Here is a 24302-nt window from a genome sequence, read left to right as displayed (position 1 = left end):
GTAGCACAGACGAAGTACTTGAAGCAAGTGTTCTTCGGTGCCTATTACGAAAATGTCACATGTAAGGGCTCTTTGTCGTGGCCATTACTCTTCAATCCGCTTTATCCACAAGGGTCCTGACCACCAAAGTTCGCTGTCCTTAAACTGTGTAGTAGAATTTCCTCGTATAAGCTGGTCAGCAGGAGTTTACTTTCCCGGGCAATGCTTCCACGAATGGACGTCGGTTGTGTTTCGAATTTCTGTGATTCAATTCCGAACGAACTCTTTCCACCTACTGGGATCTCCGTTCAGCCAAGAGAGCGCAATCATCGAGTTATACCAGAAGCTTACCGTTTCTATGTACGAGTATTCCGCTAATTTTCTCGCGACGCAAGTATACGTACGTGCCGCCACAAGACCAGCTAGGAGTTCGAGTCGAGCGAGGCTCATATCCTTCATGGGAGGGACTCGAGCCTTGCACAATACGAGGCTGGAGTGCGTCGTTCTCTCGGTATCAGTGGTCACTATGTAGCGGACGGCACCATAAGCTGTTTATCTTGCGTCAGCGAAGAAGTAAAGGCTATATTTTATGTCCACTCCAATGATGCTCTTCTAATAAAAGCGAGGAATCTCTACCTCAGAAATTTCCCGAAGTTCTGCGTATTATTTGCACCATTCTTTTAGGATTTCTTCTGGCCTTTTACGGAGCTTTCGGTAGGATATCTTTATCCGAATTGTGAATAGTGTCAGAAATTCCAGGGGGTCGTAGAGGCGTGATGTCCTTTGAAGCATGAATATATTACTGGTCGTATTTTGATGCACGAATTCACCAAAGCTTCCTTCAGTGAACGATAACGTGTCGGCGACTTGGTGCCACAATAATCCAAGCAATTTAATTAAATAATTTATGGTGTTTTACGTGCCAAAACCACAATCTGATTATGAGGGACGCCGTAGTGGGGGACTCCGGAAATTTGGACCACCTAGGGTTCTTTAATGTGCACCTATATCTAAGTACACGGGTGTCTTCGCATTTCGCCCCCATCGACATGTGGCCGCTGTGGCCGGTATTCTATCCCGTGACCTCGCCAAGCAATTTAAGCACTCCAGTTATTTGTCCAAGAGGAAATTAAGGTTTCTACACTGAATTAGCACCGAATACCGTTGGTTCTTTAGATGCCCACTTGTGGAGTTCCATGCAAGCTTTTCCGATGATATCGGTTGCTTCAGAGCGCAACTTAGATACGCCCTCAGTCGTTTGGGTGCTGATCATAACGCAATCTACTTAAATAAATACATGAGCTACTTGACCGTATCAGAGTAGCTCAGAGCCATCTTCTCCAGATGATGTTGACTGGTCGCCGATAATATAAAGCGACTGCAGGTCCTTCGGAACAGCACTCTAGTCATGCGTCATGTGCTAATGTATGGTAAGGGCTGTCCAAGAGTCAGTAGGTACTCGAGCCACAAGCATCGCAAGTATCTCGCAGCTTTTTATCGATGGAAATCTGTAAAGTGTCATTCCGATAACTGTGATTAAAGCAATGCGACGCTTCCTGAACTGCAGAACAAGAATTGGGAGGTAACCGTGGTTGGGGCTGGAAAACAAGCTGTTACTGAGGGGAAGTTCGTCCTGGTGATGAGACGATGATTCGAAAACCACTCGAATTTTTCTTGTACGATCCTCACAGATGACTGCGTCGTGCGGCATGTAGTATAATGGTCAGGTAGAATCCCCTGAGTTACCGTCAGTGACAAGCTCCGCCACACCATTATTGACGTATTTTAAGATGACAGTGTGGTAGTCCCACAAAAGCTGCGAATTCTGCCGACGCTTCTGGATTAGCTGGTTTAGACGTATTTCTGCTGTTTGTTTGTTGTTGTCCGAAGGAATTGTTGGTTTCCACAGTAATGATATGACATAAGGACTGTATATGACGGTGATTGTCTCCTTGAAGGACTTCAAGACCGGATTCCCGCTGGTCACTTCTTCCGCTTCCTTTATACTAAGCGTCTCGAGCTCCCACTAGTTTTTATAAAATAAGAGACATGGTTGACGTCAGTGACAGATGCCTTTAGCATCAATGCCTCGGAGCAATTATAGATAGTGGTGAATGTAGCTACTGGTCCAACTATTGTTCATCAAAGCTTCATATTTATGGTTCTAAGTCTTTGCACAATTTCCTGCATGTTACCGGCCTCGAAACACCAGTAGTAGTCGCTACATATAAGAGCATCGATGAAGTCCACAGCGTTCGTGTCCTGTATATCGGTGAACATCCTACTTCACTGCGCTTCTACTCTTGCATGATGTTTGCATGCGGACAAGGTACATGCTGGTTGCATATCTGCGTCGTAACAAGTGCTTCGACGACAACAGAATATGATTTGTGAACGGACCTCACATTGACTAGGACTCGATCCAAGGTCTTTTCGTTGTTATTTCCTCCACACATATAACTAAAATGGTAAATAAAAACTATGATGAATACGTGAGCCCACCGCTTGCGTGTGCATAAGGTGGCAATCAAGTGAGGCTTTTCAAGACTTAATTTAACATCAATGACATCATGACAGCCATAAAAATGTCACTCCTCCGCAGTGCAATGAATGCAGAAAATGATGACGAGAAGTGACATCATTTAATTCTATTGCACATATTTTGCTGAGCTGAATTAAATTATGAGGTTTTACGTGCCAAAAGCACGATCTGATTATGAGGCCCGCTGTAGTGGGGGACTCCGGAAATTTGGACCACCTGGGGTTCTTTAACGTGCACCTAAATCTAAGTACACGGGTGTTTTCGCATTTCGCCCCCATCGAAATGCGGCTGCCGTGGCCGGGATTCGATCACGCGACTTCGTGCTCAGCAGCCAAACACCATAGCCACTGAATTTTGCTGAGTCATCTCTTTCGTACAAATACAAACAAAATAGCTGAAAAAGAAAGACGCATTTTGCATGCTTAATGGAATGGTTTCCTTTTACGCATTAAAATTCTTGGCAACCACACTGAAGCGTAAGTACAAATCCGCTCGCACAGCTGATCCCATCGCAGGGAAGAAAAAAGTTGCTTTCACTCATTTGAAGGTCATACTTGTGATGCATTTTGTTACTTGTTATTATACCTATTGTTTACACACAGCTATAGAATTGCCGAAAGTGCAAAATTGCTCTAAATATTTTGGAATCCCTGTACTTACGAGTCACGGAGTTTCTTTTTTTTTCGCTCAAAGGAAATTGCGCTTTTATTCAATGTTCTCTATGTCGTTCTAAATGCTGAGATGTGGAAATTAGGACATTTTCACTTACCAATATTCTTCGTTTAAAATTATTGCAGGTTCCTCACCAACGTAGCAACTAGCCAACAACAATTTTTGTGTGAGAAGCCCTGCTGGAATGACACTATTTTTTCTTTGCCTGAGAGATTCTTGATCTGCTCGTGGGCGAAATTGTTGGTCAGCCTATTGCGTGTATCAGCTAAATTAGTATGTTCTATCTGTTGTGAAAGGCTTGTGGGCCTTGCTTGTCCCACGCCAATGTCATGTGGGGTTGTCACTAAAGTTGTCAATATTAATGCTAGGAGCTCGCCTGTTACAACATATCTTTGTTGTGTTTGGGAAAGCTTCGTCCTGTAATAACTACATCAGTATAAAATGACACAACATGTGAAGATAACATGTACTTTAAACACAAATGTGTACATCTTGCACTGAACTGGGTTAGATGTTATATATAATGCCTAAAAAACGATGACAAGTTTAATCCGTCACTCAGTCTTGAAAACATATATTGCTCCTGCTTCTGAGAATGTAACGCATTTTCATTTCAGACGCTACAATAATTGTTTCAGTATTCTCGGTTCCCGCTGGCATTGTGTAGGCCAACATTGCTTATCGGGCAATCGGTACCCTAAAGTCTGCATTTTAATATGACAACACTAAGTTTGTATTGTTTGGCAATTAATATCCCAACATTTGTACATTCTTGATTACTAGATCAACGGTTCGAGCTTAACGAAAAGTGCGTATTTTGTTATGTTTCCTGAAGCTTTCTAAAGCAGTAATTTTTGGTTCGTGTCAAGAAATCATCATTATCAGCAACGAAGAGAGAAATAAAAGTAAATAAACTTCCTTGCCGAGGCGGGATTCGAACCCGCGTACCCACAGTACCATGGCGAGCTTCGTACCACTAGGCTATACAGCCACTTTTTTTTAACATGGTATTTATTACAATGAATGAAATGTATTTGCATGAACTATTTACAATAATATTGTCACGTAGTAGTGACGGTAAAAAGAGTCGCAAAACTGTGTATGATGAAACTGGTTGTTTATTGGGCGAACCTGTGCCCGCAAAAGCAAGCTAAATTTAAAGCACAACGATAGCGGCGAACACAGTCGGCGATCGTCGAAAATTTGATCAGCGGCGAAACGCGTCGGCTTTTCTACCTGAGTCATCGAAGGTTCCAGATTAATCCCTGATGCCCGCGGGTCTTCCAGAAAGTTCTAGACAAATCGCGTCGGTCATACAATCAGATAACATAAGCGTCGGGGAAAACAGGCAACGGAAAGAAGCATCGATAATGTTCTAGAAACTTCCGATACAGGCGCGTCCTGCGCCGAGCGATAACTTGCACAGGAGGTTAAAAGCAAGACGGCGTAAGAAAACGCGTGTGCTGAATAAGACGTGCTGTTCGATGAGGCAGAAAATGAAGTCGGTGTTTACCCAGGGCCATTCAGAGTGGTACAGGAAATCCGCAGACGTATATAGGAGCGAGAAGAAAGCAGAAAGAAAGTAGGTAAGCATGGGAGTTTAGGAAAAGGCGGAAGAAAGTGAACAGGTATAACTGGTATGATAAATACGGAATATCGTTTAGGAATTACCTCGGACATTTGAGTTGTTAGTTTTCACAAATGTGTTCAGAGAACAAGTTTATTCGTGTAAAGTGTTTGGAACATTGAGTTAGTCAACATTGCGAACAGTGGAGTGCAGTGCATTACGTGGTATAAAGTGAAATTACCGGACCATAAGAAAGAACTCACTGACGAACGGACGAACTCCGCACTCTGTGTTGTGTGTTACGCATATTTAGTCGACGCGTCCTACCTCACCGCCGCGTCGTTCTTGAACAGGGGGGAAGTGTGGCAGGAGGACGCCAGTTTAATGTTTGTGCTCGGTGTGCGGGGGCGAGAGATGAAATGCGCGGGCTTTTCCGTGCTTGTGTTCGGCGTGCGGGGCCGAAAAGCGCGGGAGTGCGCGTAGCTGGTGCGCGTGCCGTGAGAGACATCTTGAACGACGGGGCAGCCAAGCTGACAGAACGGGCAGTGCAGCGAGATGGAGCCGACCGAACGCCGGCCCACGTCCCGGCATCCCGGTCCTGGACTGCAAACCGGGCGCCGCCCCGGCTTCTACCATCGTCGCGGGTCCTGCTGAGCTGAGCCACGTCTCGGCTCGCACAACCGCTGCCGTGCGCCGTGCTCGGGCTACGTCCCAGAACCCTGGTGCTGTTCTTCAAACCGGGTGTCGTCCCGGCTTTCACCCCACTGCTGTGCTGGGCTTCGTCCTGGCTCTCATCCCACTGCTACGGTGCCGAGCTCGGGCTACGACCCAAAGCTAACGCTCCGGAACCGCGATATGTCCTGGAGCCACCCGCAACTTCAATCGCCGCCCGTACTCATCGCCGCCCGCCGTCAGAGCAGAGTCCGCCGAACCGTCGTAACGAGGCCAGACTCCTGATTAGCATTCTGAGTGCTCGAGCGCGACAGTTACCCAAGTTTATCTGTGTAGTTTATGTGTTATCGTATTCGTCCCATGTGCCGTTCGTGTCATAAAGACATCTCTTTGTGTCTCTCGTTGCCTTCTTGTGCGTCTGGCTGACCTGCGCCCACACAGTTGCCCACAATTTTGGTCCGCTCCATCTCGCTGCACTGCCCGTTCTGTCAGCTTGGCTGCCCCGTCGTTCCAGATGTCTCTCACGGCACGCGCACCAGCTACGCGCACTCCCGCGCTTTTCGGCCCCGCACGCCGAACACAAGCACGGAAAAGCCCGCGCATTTCATCACTCGGCCCCGCACACCGAGCACAAACATTAAACTGGCATCCTCCTACCACACATGTATACGTGTCAATATGAGCACCAGGCGGAGATAAGTAATCAAACGTCGACGAGCAGTCCATATGAAGATAACGTCACACACAGCAACACCGTTCTTCACAGCAAAAACTTGTAAGGGGAAGTTAAACACCTAATCAAAAGTGGATACCAAGTGGGCTGACATTCTTCTTGGTCGTAAATGTCTTTTAAGTGTAGGATCATCTGAACGAAATGCGATCTCGAGGAAATTGTTTTTTCTGCATTTCGGTCTTGCATACGAGATTTCCATAGGCTATGCAGGCCTATCAGTAAAAACATATCGAATGGAACATCATCATACGCAGCAACAAGATGTCGGATACTGTGAGAATTTAGATCAAAATATTTTTGCAAATTTCTATGGACAACATCCCAAAATAAAATGGCATCTTTACAAACAATAAAACAGTGTTCAATGGTTTCAGGCACATCACATAGGCGACAGTTAACTGATGAAACGAAAATATTCGTTTTATGCAGCCATGTTCTAACGGGCAAGGTTTCAGTGTGTAATTTGTAAAAAAAAGAGTTTTTGTAGAAGGGGGAACTGGCATTTTGCGCACTCTCGCAAGCACATCATGTCCAGGCAATGTGATGTATACGGATCGATAAAGCGGCGGAGGGAACAACATCGATATTAAATCTTTGTAAAGATGCTTTCGTGCCACCGTAAATGAACAATTTTTAGAAAAGCGAACAGTCAGAAAAGAAATAGAAAAATAACCCTCACGCATAAACCCCCACAAACGAGGCCTATAAATTAAATTTGAGGACAGTACGAATTCTGGCAGGACATGAACCAGGTTAACCTGCATGAAAGTTCGTAATACCGGATGAGAGCTATCCCGAAAAAAGAAAAAGCGCGAGAATAACTGTCGCACATATATTTGCACCAACCACAGCCACGCTTGCTAAACATGCCTTTATGCGAACCATATAATTGCGTTCGAGCGCCGTCTTCTTCGTTCACAGCTGGCGCGTTCGTAAGCGCTCGTGCCGATGCTACTCGAGGTGAAGAAGAGGTTTTGCGCGCTTTGCTCGGGAGAGAAATAAAGAAAATGACAGCGAGGAGGACGAGGAAAAAACTTTATTAAATAGGTAAAAGGTTTAACGGCAGGTCTGGGTGGGGCCCTCAGTCCAGGGCTCCACTGGCTCTAGCGGCTCGCTGAGCTTGGTCCAGGAGGGCCAGTTGGCTCTCCCGGTCCTCGCTTGCGAGCAGTGCCTCCCACTGCCGTACGAAGTCTGTCAGCCTTAGAAGGGGTGAGTTGACATCTCCCGGTCTAGCCATACAGTCCCACGTTATGTGAGCCAGCGTGGGTTTTGCTCCACACCACGGGCAGGTGTCTGTGTAATGCGCCGGGTGCATCTTGCATAGGAGATTTAGGTGTGGGTATGTGTTCGTTTGGATGCGACGCCAGTCCCGCGCTTGTATTCTGGTTAGTTTGGAGTGCGGAGGGCCGAATGTCCGTCTCTCCCTTCTCTGATTTTCCAATATATCGCGCACTGCGGACGGAGGTTCCTCTAGGTTTCTGGCCGCCGCTCGGTTGTTACTTCCTCGAGCTATGCGGTCTGCCCTTTCGTTCCGATCCAGTCCGTTGTGCGCTGGGCACCACATTATGCCATGATCCAGGTCGAGGCGTGAGCCCAGTATTCTTGTAGTGCTGCGCGGTAGAATTCCCCGCATGAAGAGTCGACACGCTGCCTGCGAGTCTGTAAGCACGTAAGCCGGTTGACCCTTAAAGTCGGCGTCCCGTATGGCCAGCGCTATGGCTGCAGCCTCAGCTGTGCATACCGAGGTAGTCTTCACTGTGGCAGTTATCGTAGTGACTTGGTTGGTTGCGGTGATTGTGTAGAAGTCCTTGCGAGTAGTTGCACTCGCGTCCGTGTAGTAGGCGGCCGGATCATTGTCGAATCGCTTCTGCAGAGCCCTCGCCCTGGCTTGTCTGCGGCCTGCGTGATATTTAGCATTCATGTTTCGTGGAATGGGCGAGACGTAGAGGTGGTCCCTCAAATTTCGAGACAACAAGTCTGTGTCGTCGCCGCAGAACAGGGGTGTAGGTTCGTATCTCAGCCGTCAGAGGATAGACCGGCCCTGCGGCGTAGAGCTCAGCCTTTCTCTTTGTGATATCAGAACTGCGGCGGCATGTTCTTCATATTTGTTGTATATACCCAAGCGCTCCAGGCGATCCGTGCTGACTGTGTTCGGGAGACCCAGAGCAGATTTGTATGCCGTTCTGATAAGGGTGTCTACTTGCCTCATTTTCGTTTTGTTGAGGTTTTGGAAAGGGAGGCCGTAGGTGATGCGGTTAATCACAAACGATTGCACCAGCCTGATAGTTTCGTCCTCCGCGAGACCGTTGCGGCTGCGTCCCACTCGACAGATCATGCGTGCCACGTTCTGCACGGTTCGTTTTAAACTCCGAATTGTGGCATCGACGTTGCCGTTATCTTGTATAAGTAAGCCCAGCACTCTCATGTGGGTGAATTCGCGAATGGCGCCGCCATCGAGATTTATGTCAATCCTTGGGACGGCAACTTTCTTACGACGCTTGCTGCGTACTTTCATGAACTCAGATTTTTCAGGTGCGCACGTCATGCCCGCGTGTTTGGTGAAGTTTACCACTTTGTCTATGGCCTCCTTTAGTAGGTCTTGTTTCTCTACCATAGGAACCCCGGTGTGCCCGGAGCGTAATGTCATCGGCATAGATTGTACATCCGAGGTCTCGTGCTTGTTCAAGTTATAGGGCCAGTCGCCTCATCCCAACGTTGAAAAGAAGCGGTGACAAGATTGAGCCCTGTGGAGTCCATCTATTGGGCATTGCAAAGATGTCAGAGCGAGTGCTGCCCAAACCAATCGTTGCCTTCCTCTCGCGAGGGAAGGTAAGGACATACTGAAACACCCTCCTTCCGCAACCTATGTTTTCGAGGCCTTCGAGGATCGTTTCATGAGATATTGTGTCAAACGCTTTCTTGACATCAAGTGCCACAACTATCCTGGCTTCCTTGTTTTGTAGCGGGTCCAAAACTTCATCACGGAGTATGAGGAAGGCGTCCTGTGCCGAAACATGTGGCCTGAAGCCAAGCATAGAGTCAGGAAAAAGTCCATGCCGCTCGATGTAGTTGCTCAGTCTGGTTTGGATCACCGTCTCAAAAAGCTTCCCGACGCACGACGTGAGCGATATTGGCCTGAGGTTATGTAGATCTCTAGGTTTACCCGGTTTTGCTATGAGTATGATTGTAGCCTTTTTCAAGTCGTCCGGTACCGCCCCGCCGTCGGACCATACGTTATTGTTGAAGTAGGTCGCGAGCTGCTTCAGTGACTCCCGGCTCAGGTTGCGCAGCATCGCATTGTAACCTGGTCCGGACCCGGTGCGGTGTTTTTCCGGAAAGATTGTGCGGCTGCATAGAGCTCTGCCGCTGTTATGGGCTCGTCTAGCTCGGCGTTGTCAGGTCCATTATAGTTGTATTGCATTGATTTTGTGTCATGCCCTCTTATGTATATGCTTTTAATATCCTCAATGAGGGCATCGGTCGTGCCATCGTATTCATGTTCGATTAACTTCAATGTTCGGCTTGTGGTGGTCCTTGTTCCTGTGGGATCTATCATACTCCGGAGAATAGCCCATGTTCGCTTTGTGCTAAGCGTTCCTTTAAGTGTATCACAAAGCTGAAGCCAATTGGTGTCTTGCAGCTGCCGTGCATACTCATTGGATTCCTGCGCAAGCTGGGCTATCCTGATCCTGAGCTTTCTGTTATGTCTCTGTCTCTTCCACCGTCTGGTCAGGCTTCTCCGTGCTTCCCATAGGTGTGGTAAGTGCCCGTCGACTGCCGGTGTTTCGACCGTTGTCGCAATTTCCCGTGTAGTACTTCTGTGTATGGCCTGGATGAATTCGGTCCATTCTCTAGTACTATCACATGGTGCGGTTTGCCTCTGTTTCTCTATGTAAGCTACCCAATCGGTTATGGTGGCTTTCCCTAATCTATGCCGAACACGCGTTGTATTAATTGAAACACAGATTATACAGTGGTCACTGCCAAGGTCTTCCCCTAGGTTGGTCCAGGTGACGCCTCTCCCATTGTTTCCGAAAGTTAGGTCCGGTGACGTGTCTTTTGCTACACTGTTTTCCGTTCTTGTTGGTTCGCCAGGCCTCGTGAGCAAGACCAGCTCATGCTCCTCCGCGAGGTCGACTAGCCTTTGGCCCTTGGGTGTATCTCGATCGTAGCCCCAATCAGAATGCGGAGCGTTAAAATCACCTAGGATGATCGCCTGGTAGTTTCGTTACACTTAGCGCAAAGTGGCCATATCTAGCACGTCAAATTTTGCCTTACTGTCCCTAGGTGGGCTGTAGACGTTGCCAATAACTGTTTTCGGTTGGCCGCGCTTACATGGCCAGACCGTGAGGACTTGGTGTTGGATACTGCAGTTAGGGACGTAGTCCACGCTCACCGCTATGTCCGCCCGTGCCAGCATTGCTATCTGAGGATTGTCAGGGTGCGTGTGCATCTTGTATCCAATGAGGTTCGGTATCCCCTTTCCGGGTTCTTGTAGGCATATGACATCCGGGAGAACAGGCGTCGCATCTATGAAACGCGAAAGTGCTGCGTGTTTCGTTCTTGCAATTCCGCTGCCACACCTCGAGGTTTTCGGCTACTCTCGTGTGGTGATTAGCCATCGATAGTGCTTTCGCTGTCGGTCAGCGCTATCTGTTTGGGCCTGCGTGTCGGAGTTCCTGGGCTGGCATTCCTGCGTTTGTTCGGTCCCTCTTTCGCGGTGTGGAAAGAGGAGTCTTCTACCTGTCGTTTGAGCTTGTACAGCTCCGCAAAAAGAAGTATTTGTTGCGCTATATTGTCCAGCTTATCGCCTTTTCCTGTCGCCTGTGGCATCGCGTTCGTGGTTTCTGGCGTGGGTTTGTTTGTATGGGAGCCACTCCTTTGTCTGAGATCAGCTAGCTCCCTTCGAATTTCTCCAAGACTAGCTTTTAACATTCTGTTTTCCTCTAAAATGTTTTGATATGCTGGACTCTGAGTTATTGGATCGGCAGTGGGAGACACTACTCGCGCCCAGCTTACCTGTTGTACGTCTGTGGCCGCTGTGTGATATTGAGCCTGTGGAGCCCTCTTCTGTTTGGGTGCTGGAGTCTTGATATTGCGCGCCCAGGATGTTGACCTAGATCTGTGATGATTTCGCCGTCTGGTACTCGACGTTGATCGCGATCTTGATCTTGATTCTCTTGCTTGCCAAGGGTCAGAGCGGGTCCTTTCTTGCCGTTGAGGGAGCTCTGGGAAATCGCTGAGTTCCAATTGTTCGTCTTCATTTGCAAACCACCGTGAACGGTGTTGTTGAGCAGATCCGTGCTTTCCGCTCATCGGTCCACCTTTTAGTCGCGTTCGCTTCAGGCGTTTCTGGCAGCTGCGGTCGCCCGTGAGGTGCTGCTCCCCGCAGACGGCACATCGTGGTGAGCAGTCGTGTGTGTCTTCAGGCTCGCGAACCCCACAGATTGTGCACACTTTCGTGTCTGGTTGTGGACAAACGTCCGTGCGATGGCCGACACTGTGGCAAGTCTTGCAAACTTGCACCGAGTTGCGGTATGGATGGCATGTCATCTCCCCACCGCAATAGTAGACGAACCGCGGTAGGACCGTTCCGAGGAAAGTGATAGCTGCGCTCTTGGAGTCCCCTAGCATTCTTGCCTGGATTATTTCTATCCCTTGTGTTCGGACTCTGAGGTTTGCCTTGATTGTCTCTCCGAGCGTATGCGGGGGGAGTCCATGAATGACTCCTTTGACGGCGCCTTCTCCGGTGGCAGCGTAGGCATTGAACGCGTGCTTCTTGCCATTGACTGTGAGGGCTGTGATCTTGCGCAGGAGATCAGCAGTCTCTTGCTCAGGTGTCGAAACTATTGCGATGTTTGAGCCTTGTTTCATGCGCAGTATAAATTGCTCACCCCTTACTTTCTGTGGCAGGCTGCGATCACTGCTTCTGCTAGCATTGGGCTGGTCAGAGTCTTCAACGGAAGTCCTTGGTGTGGACGGAGAATAATCTTGAAGTCGTCCCGCGGCAGTGGTGGGAGCTTGTTCCGTCGCGCCCTGCGTCTGCGGTTGGGGGGTGATTTGTTCTGCTCCTTCTGCGAAGGTTCGATCCGTTTCACCTGTAGGCGTTCCTTCGCTTGTTGTCGTTTTTGACGAAGCGTCAGCACCGTCTGCAATCCCTTTTCGTCGGGTTCTCTCGTAGTTGGCCACAGATCCTCAGCGTCCGGGAGAAGAGTTGGAGAAGTAGGTTTCCGAGAAGTCAAGGACTCGGAGAAATCCATGTCGTCTTCTTCTGTGGGAAGTTTATGTTGAGCCGACGCACCGTTTGAGTCGCCTGCCGCAACAGAGGCGCGGTTTTGAGACGCCATATGCGTCGGTGTCGTGTGACGGACGGTGCACCGACGCGGCGCGGCGGCAACCGCCGCGCCTTAGCCCTGATTCGGGCTACCTCCGACGCTGCGTGGCTGGTATCTTCTCAAGGTGCTGGAGTCGCCGAAAACGTACCTAGGCCCAGAAATATGGTGTGCCTGGGTTCCCTAGAAGTTCACGGTGACGATGAAACACAATTTCAGTCGGTTACTGGAACTTTAACTAACGAAAACATGGATATTGCGGAGCTCGATGTGGGTGCTGCTGCACTCGTCGACGCCACCTGGTGGTCTCCAAAATGACAGCGAGAGACAGAGATGCACTCACGGAGTGGATCTGCTGGAACGCGTTGTCGGCATTGGAACGCGTTGTCGACATTGCAACGCGGTGGAACGCGGTGTCGGCATTGGAATGCGGTTTCAGTGTTGCTAGCTGCGCTATGCAACGCGCAGTGACGGCCGTAGGTCCGAGAGCGAGAGAGAAACACACACATTCACGGAGCGGGCCTGCTGGAACATGTCGGCATTGCAACGCGGTGGAACGCGGTGTCGCCATTACGGCCAGCTTCGCTGTGTCTTGAGCTTTGCGCAGCCTTGTTTGTGCAAGCTTTCGCCTTTTAGGGGCGAAGCTCCTTATGGCGGCACCCGTTCCCTCCCCGTCGTAGTAGTAGTAGTAGTGTGTAACCAGTCTGAGAAAAATGAGAAAAAAATTCCGAAGTTGTGTCCGTGGCACGGAATCGAACCAGGGACCCCTCGCTTCCGAGCGCGCGGCGTTAGCCCACTACGCCACGAAGCGGACATGGACAAACGCACCACGATGGCTATAAATACCCAACATTAACGAAAGGCCGCGTTTCTGGCGCGTTTCTAACGCGTTTGTGCTAGCGCGTTACGGCCCGTGTAAGAAGCTGGTGTAAGACGCTGTGGCCTCTCCACCTTACCTTCAACGCGTTTCGAACGCGCTGCCCAAAGCGGTGGCAAGTCAAGTTCAAGTCGAGGAGCGTTTATGAATACGGGGGGTATACTCTCTCAGCAGTCATGTGATGGCGTCGGCAAACGCGGTGCACGTTCCGGCATGTGTAAATGGCTGCGTAAGACGCTGTGGCCGCTCCCCCTTACTAGAGAGTACTGCACGTTTCTAACGCGTTTGTGCTAGCGTCCCCTTAAGCGGGAGATCCGATGATTCCCTCCGGAGCTTCGCCCACTCATCATCATTCACCTCGTAGATCTGCTGTCATTTTTTTTTGCATTATTAGAAATTGTTAATTTTCATGAAAAATGTGTATTCCCGATATGAAGGGTAATTACAAAGCGTGAGCTTACAACAAATATTACCAACAAAAGCGCTCGCATTCTCGCGATGCGCATAGTCAGTCGCGTTCTCAAGTCCTGGTAATAAGCAAGCAGTGCGCCAACACTACCACTGACACTGGATCTATTGAACGAATTATTCGATGGGACAAGAGTAAATGTCATTCAGTGTATTGATGAAGCCTCACAGATGAATAGCTGAAAGGGAAACACGGCGCCGCCGATGGTTTACACCATGAAGCACGGCACACAAAAGCTGCACTTGGCACTTGAAAGGCTAGATATCGTTCTGAACAGTTGGTAAATTCACACACGATGATGCTTTATAGGCACGTGAAACTGTCAGCATACCAGACTGTTCTCATTTCAACTACAGAAAAATGTGGTTGCGACAGCAAGAACTGACCGCTACCTAGAGCTTAGCTGGAAATACTACAGAACAAAGGATGAAAGTTTAGCTACATCTCAAACCAAGTGACATATTGCTGGCATCGTCTCTAAGCTCTGCGATCGATCAAGTGGAGAAAAAAATCAAAGCCCCTTTCTTAAAGAAGGATGGTTGAACGCGAAGGTTTCGCCCATGCTAACTGAATCAATATCAAGTCCGAAGCTAACGACCACGCAACGAAACAAAGAAATGCTGAGCGACTCGATGCGATGCATATGTGATTTGATTGCTTGTTTAGGATTGTATTTTTTGAACGTTGAAGTAGAATGGAGACACATTTCATTACGTTACATAGCCTTTATTTTAGATCACGTAGCCGTTGATTACACATACACACTCGCACTTTCACGGACTGCATGCCATTGCCGATACAAAGGATCGGCCTTACGGGCACCATCGCGCTTGAGCTTACGGTCGCGTACGGCAGCCTCTTCTTTTGCCGAGCGCTGCACTCGCGGCCTACCCATGCTGACGGCCGAGAATGCATTGCGTGACGCGCGTAAAGCAATGCAGGTATATACAGTTCGTCTGTGTAGCGTGGCGTTGCAGTTTCCATTTTTATTGTCGGTACAACTGCGAATAATGTAAACTATAGTGCTCTACGATTGTTTGTTCAATTGTGCGTGCAGATAGTTCCATTGTGTAAGTTGGCTTTCCTGCAGTGCCGTTTCGGCATTCACGGACGAATCAGTGAGACATAGAAAGATTCGCTTTAAATGACATTATGAGAAACTAGGCCATCCTTCCTGTTATTTGCGCATCGTGACAGTTCGGTATGAATGTTTTTTTTTCTTCTTCTCAGGATGCAGACCAGCTGCTCTTTCGTGCGCGTCCGCTTTTTTTTTTTAGGGTTACACTCTGTCGCCGATAACAGTGGCATGCTTTTGTGCTTATGTATGCTGTTTCTCCTGTTCTTTGTGGCAGATATTTTAAAAGAATATTCACTAATAACAATGGACGTGTTATTCAATATACGGCTCCTTACTGAAAGCGGGTCCCTCGAAAAAAATTTCAACTATGGAGGTATGCACGTTTCTTTTCTGTAGGCTACCTCTTCTAGCCAATTTGGATGAGTAATTTTCCCTGGTCTGCATCACTAGATAAGCAAAGTATGCTTTACAACGCATGCCCAATAACTAAATTTGTAAAGCTTGTGATAGATGTTTTTCTTTTCATAAAGAAATGGCGGAAAAGAAGGCGAAGACGTTTTTGCGGTATAGTTTATATTTTGTGGTATATATTTTTTTAACAACGATGCTTCTTTTCTGCGATCTCTCTTGTCCCCGTTTCTCGAAGCTTCCTTAAAATTAGGTTTTAATCATGGACTTCGATTCCCCACAAAACTGTCATTCACGTTGGACAGCTCCTCCTATCTTTCGGTAATTGAAATAGCCACCCATTGGGATAAAATGAATTATAGTTGATCGTATATCAGCTCTCTAGCAAATATAGTTATCTTTGATATGTTAACCGGTGCGTTTGAAGATAACATAGAACAGTTCAGTCCGGATGGCATACACATGCGTTAATCAGTATTGCGCTCAACGTACCTTCTGATGTGACGTTAACGTCGTATATTACGTCAACCAGCTGCCCGCGCACTATCCAAGGGCTCAAAATGAACAAGCTAACTGCCACACACAATGCAAGTGCATACAGTGCACTAGCCATAACGAGACGCATTTCCCAGACAATGCACACTGTTCTGAAGGAACATACATGCCTTGTATTATAAGCGAAGCTGCGAGAAAAATGCGTGACAGGTGCGATCGTGTCGTGCCCCCGCCCCCCCCTACGTCAAGCCCTTATCGACAGCGGGCAGTGAACTACCATACATTCTTTTTGTAGTGCTGTAGTTCTTCTTGTGAAACGCACGGACGGCATTTGGCTACACTGCTTGGACACGGCATATGTTGGCATTCAGCACAAGCGAACCACGTGTGCACCGCATTGGATTCATATCGCGCTAAAAAGAGACATTAAACACAACGAAAATATAAACAGCACATCACGACGAACTGCATCACTAAAATAAATAGAATTGGGACTTTGATATCATGCTTCAACTTTTGTAATGGCTGGATGCAGCGGTCAGAACAATTATCCTTCTTGCTTCGCTACCTGACCTCAGTAACCGTCTTTTAGCAAGTGCCATTCGTAATAATGAAATATATAGTTTTCTACATTATAATCTGTTTACATTGTGTTTCCCACCAATACGGTAGTATTTATTCGCAAAATACTGAGTTTCATTACTTGTGCAAGACTAATGTGCGCTACTAATATGGTTTACTAGGAATCTAGGCTTACACAGCACCGATGAGCGCACGCAAGATCATATTTATTAGTGCTTTGAAACATAAAGAGCTTGGTGAACATCTTAAAGCTCTAATTGAGCAACAAATCTTGCAAAACCATTGTTACTTAGTGTTTCCGTGTATCCTGTTGTGTTTTAGTGCGTTCACACACTATAACAACCTGAGTAAATCGTCAACAGAGAGTATGTTGAAATCAAATTGCTACTACGCAAAGGAGCATACAAGCTTCAATATTAGAGACGACCAATGGCAAATGTGAAACGTCTATGCTTTCCTGTTTTGATTCGTGGCAGAATGTAGATGTCATGGGAACTGTGAAAATAATTCTACCTTGTGGAGGATTAGCATCGAGTATTTGCTCAAAGCGGTTTTGTGTGGTAGAGAAGCTGGTTCGTTTTTCGTGCACTTCACTGAAACAACCAAACTAGCCGGGGTCAATGCAACCATGTATGCATTCATAAAAAGTAGAGCATTAACGAAGCAACGAAGGGCTTGAAGGTAGTTCCTGAATAAGAGGAAGCTAAAACTGAAAAGGCCAGCCTAACCCAAAAGTTTACTCTTCGCGACTAGTCAGCGCTGTGCAGGTATGTACTTCTACCATCGTCTTGGCGCTTGAAGTCAAGACGATGGTAGAAGTACATACCTGCACAGCGCTGACTAGTCGCGAAGATAGTCGCGAAGACGGAATCCGCGGTCATAGCCCTAGCCATCCGAGACGCTGAGGCCAAGAGTCAGTCGGCTTATATACTCACAGACTCGCAAGACGCCTGCCGGCTCTTCCTTCGGGGAGTTCTACCGGCCGGGTTCCTTCGCATACTCGGACCAAGCCTCCAAATGGACCACGGGATAACCTGGTGTCCCGCGCACACCGGAGTGTAAGGCAACGATCGGGCGGATCGTCTGGCTCGAGGTATGACAGGCCGAGCCGCCATACATAGCGCTCGAATGGACGCCTCTCCGACATCCGGCAGCACACCGAGAGACATACTTGAGGCACAACGAATAGGAAGACGAACCAAAGCTCCACTACACCCCAAGCTCAACAGGCGACAGGCGAGGGACTGGCGCCGAATACAGACAAACACCTACCCACACTTATATAGACTGCACAAAATATTTCCTAACAAACACAGCGACAGATGTCGTTGGTGCGACTCCACCCCGACACTGGAACACATCACTTACCAATGCACGCAGCGTCCGGCAGACGCCGTCTCGCCGCTACTTAACGATACACTCAGCAATTGGTCGTGGGAGGTGCGACTCTCGGAACTGGACTTGGTAAGCCAATTGGCGACCCTCGACCAGGCCGGCGCGCCGCAATAGCCAGTGGGGCCCTGGAAGAGGGGCTCCACCCACAGTGACCAAGCACGATCTTTATTTAAATAAGGTTGTTTCTCTCTCTCTCTACCATCGTCTCTAGTTTTACATAGCGTATGTAGATCATTCAAAGTGCACGCACTGTGATGCGTTGGGGAAGCACAAAGCACAGATAAAACAGCCTCCAAACGAAACTGCCGGCCAAACCCACCGCGCTGATGATTTCACCGCTGTGCGTTACAGGCGCGCACCGCGGAGACAGCGCAGGTGCTCCAGCATGGGTGCCCACCAAGAGCGCAGCGGCGATCATTGTTTGGCTGCGTGTTCGGGCGGAACGTAAACACCTAACTTAGTTTTTTTTTTATACCGTGGTCGGTAAGTATATATCCTCCTCGGTCCCATAGTACCGAGTTGGGTGCGTTGCATTTATTCTTTTTCATGATTAGCTGAGCTGCAATTAAGTATAATATCCAACTCCAATTTAAAGTCTGAAGCTGTGGAACTGTGTGAAAAAGGTTTAATCACAATACTGCTATAAGCGTTTGTGAAAATGCTCACCAATTCGGCCTGGGTCGTTGTGTCGTCACAGACGACAAAAGGCAACCATCAAGTACCTCTCGATTACTGCGAGTTGACAAAAAAAAATACAGGATGCGGCAACAATACGCCAACGTTCCACGCGATGTTAGACCTTTATCTTGACGGGCTGTCACCCCGTCAAGCTACTCATTGCAGTAGTATTTTGTGACTGCTCCTTTCTTACTTAGAAAGACAAATAAAGCAAATCCAATCAAAATCAAATCAAATCTGTGTCTTTTGGCCAATACGGTTTTCACGACAGCAATCATAAGGAGACGGTTACTTCCTCCATTTACAAGGAGATGCTGCCTCCAGCATCTAGCCGGAGTATTCAAATGAAAAATTGTGTTTTCACGTTCATAATATACCAGTCGGTAATATCAACCGGCTTCAAAAGTTATTATGCCCCTAAGCGGGCTTCGGGAGTGAAGAGGATATTAGAATAAAACCAAGTTAGTATGTCGGAAGCAATCCAGTATAAATATTCCTTATGTAGGACTGATGATATGTTGGTGCCCCTTCACATCAAAATCATCATAAGTTCAGTAATGTCGAAATTTGGGCGTGTTGGTGATTAATCATCATACCTTATTGGTGAAGCAGCGCACTGGCCAGGACAAAGTAGAGATACACAAGAATACAAGACACTCGCTGTGTTGTTGTGTCTTTCCCCTTTGCAGCTGACTGTTGTATAGCTGTGAGTTGTTGTTGCATGGTAGCTTGTAGGGATGTCTGAAGGCTCTGAATGGCCTTTGCTACTATCTCCTCTACCTTCTGAGGAGTGGCATATTGGACGGGAATGACTCCCTGTGGTGTGGTGGGCTGGGCAGTTGCTCGTTGCGGTGTCGGATTTGAAGTGACTGTGTGCGCTGGTTGCTCTTCCCGTTTCCGCTTGCTCGCTCCCCCTACCCGCTTGCCATTCTGCTCGAAATTATCCCGCAGGCCACTGTAGGCCACAACAGCCACCGTAATCGTCAACAAAAAACATCGGAGCAGCATTTCGCTCACCGGATACAATCCCCTCCAAGCCGAGGAAGCGGCGATAGCCCTCGCGCTATCCCAAACACAGGTTGAAGTCATAGTTACCGACTCCCAACAGGCGTGCCGCAACTTCGCTAGCGGAAGAATTCATGCCACTACGCTCAAGATAATTAATCAAAAGCCGCCAACCAGATCAGTCATAATCATCTGGGCGCCAGGTCATCACGGCATTCCTGGCAACGAGGTCGCCAACCACGTGGCTCGAGATTTGACCCACCGAGCCGACGCCGAGGAATCTGAACCGGAGCGTATGCACCCTCTAGTCTCATACCAAGACATCACACAACACTACAAGCTAACCCGCAGAACATATGCACCCCCACACAAGTCACTACCTAGAGAGCAGGAGCGATTCCTCCGAGCTCTACAGGTTAACACATTTCCCCACCCAACCAGAAACCACCTCATAGCCCCTACACAATTCTCTCCGCAATGCCGCTTCTGCGCAGAGCCCGGGTCCCTCAGGCACATAGTAGGGGGCTACAGAGAGGCACCACTCAATCCTCCGAACCCCTACCACACCAACGAGCTTTGGGAGAGAGCCTTGGCCAGCTCCGACCTCGAAGATCAGCAACGGCTGATTGCGAGGGCCCAGGACGCGGCCCGAGCTCAAGGCATCCTGGAATGAGGACGCCTCTCCAAAGCTGCATTTATACATTAAAGATGTTTATTCTCTCTCTCTCTTTCCCCTTTGTCCTGGTCAGTGCCCTGCTTCACCAATACGTTATGATGAAAATCATCAGAAATTTCTTGATATTCCTTATACATTTTCTTCTGAGCATCTCATGTGTTTTAAAAGGAAATCGGTCATCTGGTTGGTATGTGATGGAAAGTTTCATTTTGTGTGTTTTTTTCTCTTTCTAACGTGTTCGGAATTTGTAAACAGTAATGTATTTTCATTGTGTGATAACTTTTGTTCCATTTCATAATGGCCTACACGCATAATCCTAAATATAACTACAGATTGTTTTCGAAATTTGCGAAATGGCAGATTTTTAAAAACGAAATAAAAAGTAGGAGACTTGTCACTACTAGGATTAGAACTTCAGATACCTGTCACTTCCAACCTGCCACAGTGGCTTAGCGGCTATAGGCTGGTGCGTTGCAAAGCTCGAAGTCGAGGGATCATATCTTGGCCCCTGTGGTCGCATTTCTATGGAGGCGAAATGCAGAAAAGCAAGTGTCCCATGCATTGGGGGCACGTTACAGCCCCTTGCACGTCGTCGCGCTACAGCCAACATTTGCCTGTTTCATAAGTTCTTTTACAGTTCCCTAATTCACGAGCCATATATCACACCACCCGCACGCGTATCGATACGAACTGGGCACCCATTACAAGTCTTACGGCCATGCTCCCATACAACTACTTTTTCTTCGTCTTTTTTTTCCGCACAGCATCAGACTGGACCGCCCTTCCCCACCATGTCACTGAAATCACTTGCCCGACATCGTTCTTCGAAAATATGTCTTTGTTGGCTGAAAAATAATCAGCTTTTTTCATGCGTCATTTTTTCCCCTTCTTTCTGTTTTTATGCACTTGCGAAATGTAACTTTCTTGTAGTTTTCTGAGTACCTGTGTTTCTGTTGCATTATCAACTGTTCTCACCACTTATGTAGCAAAGGGGTCTTTAAGGAAATAAAACTGAACTGAACTGAAAAGTACCCTGTTGGTGAAAAATAATTCGGAGTTCACCACTACGGTGTGCCTTATAATCAAATCGTGGTTTTGGCACGTAAAGCCCAGAATTCAATTCAAATTCCTGTCAATTCCAAGCTTCGCTCTTGTGACCCATACACCACAAACCCAGCAGGTTAAAGGCCTAATAAATGGTATGCGTTGGCACGCGTCGGCGCGCGCGGACGAGCCAACGCGTCGCTTCACGTCGGTTGCAGGAAAAGGGCACGCAACCGCAGGAAACAAGGTCTGACGCGCGCCGACGCTCACTCCTCGGCTGCGGAGCAGTGTTTGACCAATTACTCTTCGGCCATCCAAATCCGGCCTAAACATACTGATATAAACTGAGCTTGAGACAATAAGTTGATGACCTGTATGCTCTTCTAGATATAAAAAACAGGTTTGATGAATTTAATGTACGCCTGCCGAGACAGTTTTTGTTACCTTTGAAGTAACGATAGTAATACACGATATCGACATCAGCGCTTCCGCTCACTTCACTTTTCTGATCACTTTGCTGCCATATGCCATATCATATCAAAAGCCATATCAAAAGTTTCCGTGTGATTTCATTTTTGGTGGCTCATTGCACAGCCAACCAACTATGTAAGAATTAGGTGAGCTCAGTGTAGTTAAAGATCTTTATGAGAAATGTAGTTGCGCTTCTTGGTGTATGAAAGAAACGCGAAAAAGTGGGTTCTGAGAAAATGAGTAAAAGAATTTAAACACCTGGAGGCGCTCGCAAAAAAAAAAACCATCTACAACAGGTAAAGTTTAACAAAATCGTACTTTTGTCCTCCTGATTCTTGTTTCTTTCTAATCGTGCCCATGGAGCACCTCATTTCTGTTGCTGGGTTGTGTTGCAGCATCAGCACTGGCCAGATCGGAGGGTTTTAATCTGTTTCTTTTGCTGCCCTTTGCCAAGTCATACTATTGAAGCACTCATTTAAATGTACAGGGCAGCTCGTTTGCATAACATCAAAAAATATATATACAGCTTATTTTCACAATTTATACACTTCAATTCACCACACAAGAAATAGGAACATCCCAGTGTGTTTACTGTTTTCAGCGCACTATGATGTTTTACTTGAGAAAGAGCTTCAATTCGATCTGTGACACATGCAATAATTGCTGTGCCATGCTATTTTATTACGCAGCACTGGACGCGGTAGTCAACCTTTAATAAACCTCGAAATAAACTAATACCAGAAAGCATATTATTTTATTGCACTTTCTAAATTGATAGTTTTTAAAAATGTCACAGTATAACACAAATTCAACTACAATAACAGTATACACAATTGCTACAGCACTGAAATAATATACTATTGCATACTTAAAAATACTATGTGAAACGACACTAATAATACTAATAATTATCAATCAAATGTTATTATAGTGCCCAAAACAGCTAGAAAGCTTTGTACTGATCCACTTAGAAATGAATATGTGACACAAAATGCAGAGAGAACACAAATGTGATAGACAACAGAATACGAGATAGAGATACAAATAGGAAAACTAATAACCAGGAAACGTAAAAGGGAGTTGATCATACAACATGATTATCTACATAATAGAAAACTCAGGAAATTAACTGTGAACTATGCCGATACAGGCACAATACTTATTACATGATTTTTGGAGTCGAGTCATATATAGGACAGTCTTTAATGGGACAAGGCCGGGCAGAGAATCAGGAATGTTGCCGGGTATAGTTTTGGCGGCACGAAACATTGCACATGATCACCAAACTTTGCGCAATGTTTAATGCCATTGACCACCTTATAGGTGGTCATTGACCACGTTGAACAAAAGGTCTGATTTTATCATTCTTGATGTCAGAGCTGTGAGTTGAGGTATGTTTGAGAGCCGTGGACTATGAGCGCCAGAGCGGCAAATGTGGTGCTTGAAAATAGACATCAATTCATTCTGGACGCGTTCAATGCGGTCAAATTAGATTTGCACGTTGCACCCCAAACTGCAGAGGCGTACTCTAGTAGTGGAAGGCACGCAATAGAATACAATTTCCGAAAGACCACGGGCGAGTGGTAGTCATGCAATATACTACAAATAATTCGAATAGCATGAAAGTCACGTTGTCGCGCATATTGAGCATGTCAAGATAAGCTCAGTGTTTTGTCAAAGTGCGCACTAGGATGTTTCATTTCATCAATACTTGGCAATGTAGTATCCCGAGGGGTGTATGAAAATTGCACATGGTGTGTTTTCCACATATAACTTAATACTATAGTTTTGGAAGTATTTAATAGTAGCTTGTTGTTCCTGCACCAGTTTGAGAGTGAAAAAATGTGTTTTTGGAGGTCAATGCAGTCGTGAACATTGCTGAGAGTCTTGCATAGCTTTAAATTACCAGCATATACAACAAATGAGGAGTGTGGAAGTGCTGAAAAAATATCATTTATGAACAGTAGGAAGAGAAGAGGGCCAAGACAGAGCAAGAACATATCCTCGAGGAACTCCGCTGGTGACCTCGTGCCTAACAGAAGTCTGTTCATTAATGCCAACTAAGGCCGATCTATTGCTAATTAATTTGATACCACGGCTGTGATGGCAGAAGGTATTTCCATTTGCATGAGCTTTGTAATCAGGAGCTCATGGCAAACTGCATCAAGTGATATACTTAGGTCAAAATACAGAGCATCTAATTGTCTCCAACTATGTACCACACTGGAAGCACGGGTCATAAACATGACCAAGTTTGTTGTGGAACGCCCCGATACCAAGCCATGCTGTTCACGTATTAAAATGTACTTAGAAGTACCAGAGAACAGGGAAGCCAATACAGACTGAAGCACTTTTGATGCAGTATAGATGATATATATAGGCCAGTAATTAGTAACTGCACTTCTAGCACCCGATTTGTGTACAAGCACGAGCTCTGCCATTTTCCAAGCGCTAGGAAACCTATTAGACTTCAGTGGAGTATTGAAGAGGTCTATGAGAACAGGGACAGGCATACTTCCATACGTCTTCAGCAATGCGGGAAGGATGCCATCAGTGCCAGAAGGGAAGGTTTGAGGCACTTCATAGACTTGAAAACAAGGTCTTCATTGCCTGATAGCGTACACACC

The 24302-nt window shown here is 47.0% G+C and overlaps 1 protein-coding gene and 1 long non-coding RNA gene across 2 annotated transcripts in view; one reads left to right on the top strand and one right to left on the bottom strand.

Moving 5' to 3' along the window:
* The window catches only part of LOC125946973 (uncharacterized), a 43453-nt gene extending 27492 nt beyond the window's left edge, over nt 1-15961 (bottom strand). Inside the window, exon 1 of the long non-coding RNA XR_007468035.1 lies at nt 15822-15961. This is a non-coding gene — a long non-coding RNA (uncharacterized LOC125946973). The remainder of the gene's footprint in view (nt 1-15821) is intronic.
* Nucleotides 1-24302, top strand: part of LOC119459162 (putative phospholipase B-like 2) — a 554157-nt gene that overhangs the window by 242514 nt on the left and 287341 nt on the right. The window lies entirely within an intron of this gene.

This window comes from Dermacentor silvarum, chromosome 7 (genome assembly GCF_013339745.2).
Source record: "Dermacentor silvarum isolate Dsil-2018 chromosome 7, BIME_Dsil_1.4, whole genome shotgun sequence".
NCBI classification, from domain to species: domain Eukaryota; kingdom Metazoa; phylum Arthropoda; class Arachnida; order Ixodida; family Ixodidae; genus Dermacentor; species Dermacentor silvarum.
This window is presented reverse-complemented; position numbering and strand designations above follow the sequence as displayed.